General features: G+C 44.4%; 1 non-coding gene across 1 annotated transcript; it reads left to right on the top strand.

The window, feature by feature from the left end:
* The first annotated feature begins 3,722 nt into the window (after window positions 1-3,722).
* On the top strand, window positions 3,723-3,838 carry LOC136172830 (U5 spliceosomal RNA). The gene has a single exon (XR_010664150.1). It is a non-coding gene; the product is annotated as a U5 spliceosomal RNA (small nuclear RNA).
* The last annotated feature ends 813 nt before the right edge of the window (window positions 3,839-4,651 follow it).

Genomic DNA, 4,651 nt, shown 5'->3' on the forward strand with positions numbered 1-4,651 from the left:
CCAACAGAGGCTGCAGCGGAAAGGAGAAAGGGACAGGAGCTGAGACCCAGAGGCCCGGTTTACCTTGCACAGGACCGTGCTTCTCCACTGCAGAATCTGAAAGGATTCGGTGTTGCTCTAAGTCTCAGACCGGCCACTTGTAGCTGTGTCCTCTGGGATCCTACCACAACAAAAAGGAACTAAAGAATAATCCACAAGAACAGATAAGACTGATTTAACACTAATCTCTTAATGTAGATCCTCCTTGGAAGAGATTAGAGCAAAAGCATTCTATAATAATTCCGCAAATGCAGAAAAGTATTGAATAAATTCAAATAACTATTCATTATACATTTAGGTGTGATGTTGCAGAGAAGACGCTTGACAGTCCCTTGGACTGCAAGGAGATCAAACCAGTCCATCCTAAAGGAAATAAATCCTGAATATTCATTGGAAAGACTGATGCTGAAACTGAAGCTTTGGCCACCTGATACAAAGAGCCGACTCATTAGAAAAGACCCTGATGCTGGGAAGAATTGAAGGAGGGAGTAGAAGGGGCCGACAGATGATATGATTGCATGGCATCACTAACTTGATGGACATAAGTTTGAGCAAGCTCCAGGAGATGGTGAAGGACAGGGAAGCCTAGCATACTGCTGTCCATGGGGTCATAAAGAGTCGAACATGACTGAGCAACTGAACGATATGGATAAAACTGAAGACTTCCCTGGTGGCTCAGACGGTAAAGCATCTGTCTACAATGCAGGAGACCTGGGTTCGATTCCTGGGTCGGGAAGATTCCCTGGAGAAGGAAATGGCAACCCACTCCAGTACTCTTGCCTAGAAAAATCCCATGAACAGAGGAGCCTGGTGCAGGCTACTGTCCATGGGGTCACAAAGAGTCGGACACGACTGAGCGACTTCACTTCACTAAGTGACTGAACAACAATTTGGTAAAATTTAACATCTGCCTAACCTAAGGAAGAATTTTAGCAACCAAAAACCTGGAGCAAACACCACATGTAACAGAAAGTGTTATAAATGTTCCCTTTAGAGTCAGGAAGAAGACAAGAACAAATCACAATTTCAATCAAAAAATTCCAATAAAGGTTTTTATGTTTTATATTTTTTAGTATGCCTTTTATCAATCCCTGATGATCTGATGTGGAGCTGATGTAATAATAATAGAAATAAAGTGCACAATAAGTGTAATGCACTTGAATCATCATGAAACCATCCCCCACACTCCCAACCATGGAAAACGTGTCTTCTAGGAAACCGATCCCCGCTGCCAAACAGGCTGGGGACTGCCACCTGATCTTACATATTAGTATGAATTGTTGCCAGAAATGGAAATTCCAGGCACACTATAAACAAATTGCTCCATCCCCTCAAACCCCATATTTACAATCAGAGGTGAGCCCATGCTCTGGAGTCAGAAGTCCTGGAAACGTCCATGGAGCTTGGAACGGCTAAAAAACAAGTTAACCCTCCTCATAGTTCTCTAGTCAGCGAAAGTTGCCCCGGACCCTTTCAGAATGAAGGAGACCAAAGGTCCCCCCCAATCTAGGAGCGGAGAAACACTCTTTTCCTGTCCCCTCAGCGACTGAGCCCCTGGCCAAGCCCTGTGAGGTGTAACTATCCTCACAGGGGAAGAACACTGCACCGCCATGGGTCTGTAACTCCCCATCACACTGTGAAGTATGGAAGAAGGCGAAGGAATCTCAAATGAATGGATGAATGAATGGTGTGAATTAATCTCAGAAACAGGCTAAGTAAAGGAAGCAGGTCACAAAAAGCCACAGGTTGTATGCTTTCACTGGTGTGAAATGTCTGGAGTAGACACTTTAGAGACATAAAGTGAAAGTGAAGTCGCTCAGTCGTGTCTGACTCTTTGCGACCCCCGTGGACTGTAGCCTACCAGTCTTCTCCGTCCATGGGATTCTCTAGGCAAGAGTACTGGAGTGGGTTGCCATTTCCTTCTCCAGGGGATCTTCCTGACCCAGGAATCGAACCCAGGTCTCCCTCCTTGCAGGCAGATGCTTTAACCTCTGAGCCACCAGGGACAGAAAGTAGCTAGTATTTGGCAGAGGCTGGGGGATGGGAGAGCTGGGGAATAACTGCTAATGGGAACTGTTCCGTTCTGGGGTTGATGAAAATGTCCCAAAACTAGATTGTGGGGACTTTCCTGGCAGTTCAGTGGTTAGGACTCCCTTCCTCCACTGCAGGAGGCTCACGTTTCACCCCTGGTTAGGGAACCAAGATCCCATATGGTTCCCAGGCCTGCCAAAACAAAACGAAAACACCATTGTTGTGTGCATGCCTGTCAAGTCACTTCAAGTCGTATCCGACTCTTCCCAGTCCCGTGGACTGCAGCCTGCCGGGCTCCTCTATCCATGGGGTTCCCCTGGCAAGAATACTGGAGTGGGTTGCCATTTCTTTCGCCAGTGGATCTTCCCGATCCAGGGATCGAAGGATCGAACCCGGGTCTCCCTCATTGTAGGCAGACACTTTACCGTCTGAGCTACAAGGGAAGCCTCATAAAAGCCACTTAGTTGTACAGTTTAAATGGGTGAACTGTGTGGTAAGTGGATTATATCTCCTCAAAGCTGTTTTCGACAAATTTAAATCAAATATAATGGCAAATGTATTGTGAGCAGAAGAACTAGCAAACCAAACATGACAACTCAGAGAAGGCGTCAAAGTTGGGAAGTGGAATATTGATGCAGCCTCCAGAAAAGAATCAAAAAAAGAACTGCAATTTCCTTTCCCAAGACTCGGTTACCACAATCATTGAGACTGTCAGCGCGTGTTCCTGAGCACTGCATAGGAGAGTTTGCTCATGGGGTTTTTTGGTTTGTCTTCTAGATAAGATGAGACTCGAGGTCTGAAACTGAAATAACAAGATTTCATCGCCACAAGTAGCATCAGGTGAGGAGGCAGGAGGCAGGAGATCTGAAACCCAGCGCGGCAAGCGCCATTTCTATTATTATTATTATTATTATTTTGGCCTGCGCAGTTTGAGGGATCTTAGTTCCCCTACCAGGAAAGGAACTAGCAGGGAGTGAGAGCTAGAGCCCCAACCACTGGACCCCCTGGGAATATCCAAAGCTCCAATTTTAAACAGGACACGGCTATGAATTTTTCTCATACGGCAGAATATTACAGAGTGTACATCTTGGACGTGCACGGTACAAACAGACAAAACACTTGTGCGCCCACCATGCAGTTCAAGAAAAAGGAAATTGTCAAACTTTGAAAATCCTCAATCCACCGAAGGGAGGAGCCACGGTCATGAATTTTGTGCCAATCGCTTGCTATTTTTTTTTTTTCTTTTTCAACTTTAACAGCTTAGTCTTTAACAGAAATCAAACTCAGACATACACATAGACAAAACATCTAAAAGCTGGGTCTCGGCTCGGGGCGGCGTGTGCTCGCCAGCCAGCGCGGCCGCCGCTCCGCCCCCTAGTGACGACACAGGAGCGCTGCGTGAAGACCAGCTTTCCCGAGCTGGAAGGCCGCCCACTTGCCTTATTTGCATACCCACCGTGCACTGCACACGGTACACGTTTAAAACGATAAAACTTCAAATTTTCTTTTACCTATGTCTTCTGAAATTAGACCGTTGTTTGCAAAGTAATCTAGAAATTTTTGTTCAGGCATTGGCTCTCGGTGTTAGCTAGTCACTATCACTGACCTAGGAGTTTCTGTTACCCGAGAGGTGAATTACAAGCGGGTATGTTATACTCTGGTTTCTCTTCAGATCGTATAAATCTTTCGCCTTTTACTAAAGATTTCCGTGGAGAGGAACAACTCTGAGTCTTAAACTAATTTTTTGAGGCCTTGCTTTGGCAAGGCTACTTATGCTGGTTAAAAGAAAGACTTATTCATTTTTAGTATTGTAGTGTAAAAAGTGTAAGGTAGCTTATCTACATACCTGAGAGCATAAACCATTTTCTTAGAATACGGGTAGATGTGTGTGGGTTCGATTTTCGACTTAGAAAGGTTTCTCCGAGTCAGTGTTCTATATTTAGAAACCGCCATAGACAGAGAAGAATGATAAACTACAGTTCATGGGGTCGCAGAGAGTTGGAAGTGACTGAGCTACTTTACTCAGTCATTGGTGAGTGAAAGGAGGCTTCATTAACAAGTGTAGTTTTCGTGAGTTTGTCATGTAACCTCCGATGATTGGTGTGTTTCCGTGTTATAAATATATTCTTATTTTAATCAGCTCGTATGTCGCTGAGTCAGTTTTTCACATCAGGTGGCCCAAATATTGGGATTTTAGTTTCAACATTGGTCTTTCCAGTGAAAATTCAGATTTGATTTGTACGTCTAAGAGACTGTTGGAAGAGTCTTTTCCAACAATACAATTAAAAAGCATCAAGGGTTTGGTACTCAGCTTTCTATATAGTTCAATTCTCATATCCATACATGATTATTGGAAAAAGTGCATCTTTTATTAGATGGGCTTTTGTTGGCAAAGTTAATGTCTCTGCTTTGTAATATGCTGTTTAGGTTGCTTATATCTTTTCTTCCAAGGAGTGAGTGTCTTTTAATTTCATGGCTGCAGTGATTTTGGAGCCCCCCCAAAATTCTTCCACTGCTTCCCCATCTATTTGCCATGAAGTGGTGGGACCAGATGCTGTGATCTTCGTTTTCTGAGTGTTGA

The sequence above is a fragment of the Muntiacus reevesi genome, chromosome 7 (genome assembly GCF_963930625.1).
Source record: "Muntiacus reevesi chromosome 7, mMunRee1.1, whole genome shotgun sequence".
NCBI lineage: Eukaryota > Metazoa > Chordata > Mammalia > Artiodactyla > Cervidae > Muntiacus > Muntiacus reevesi.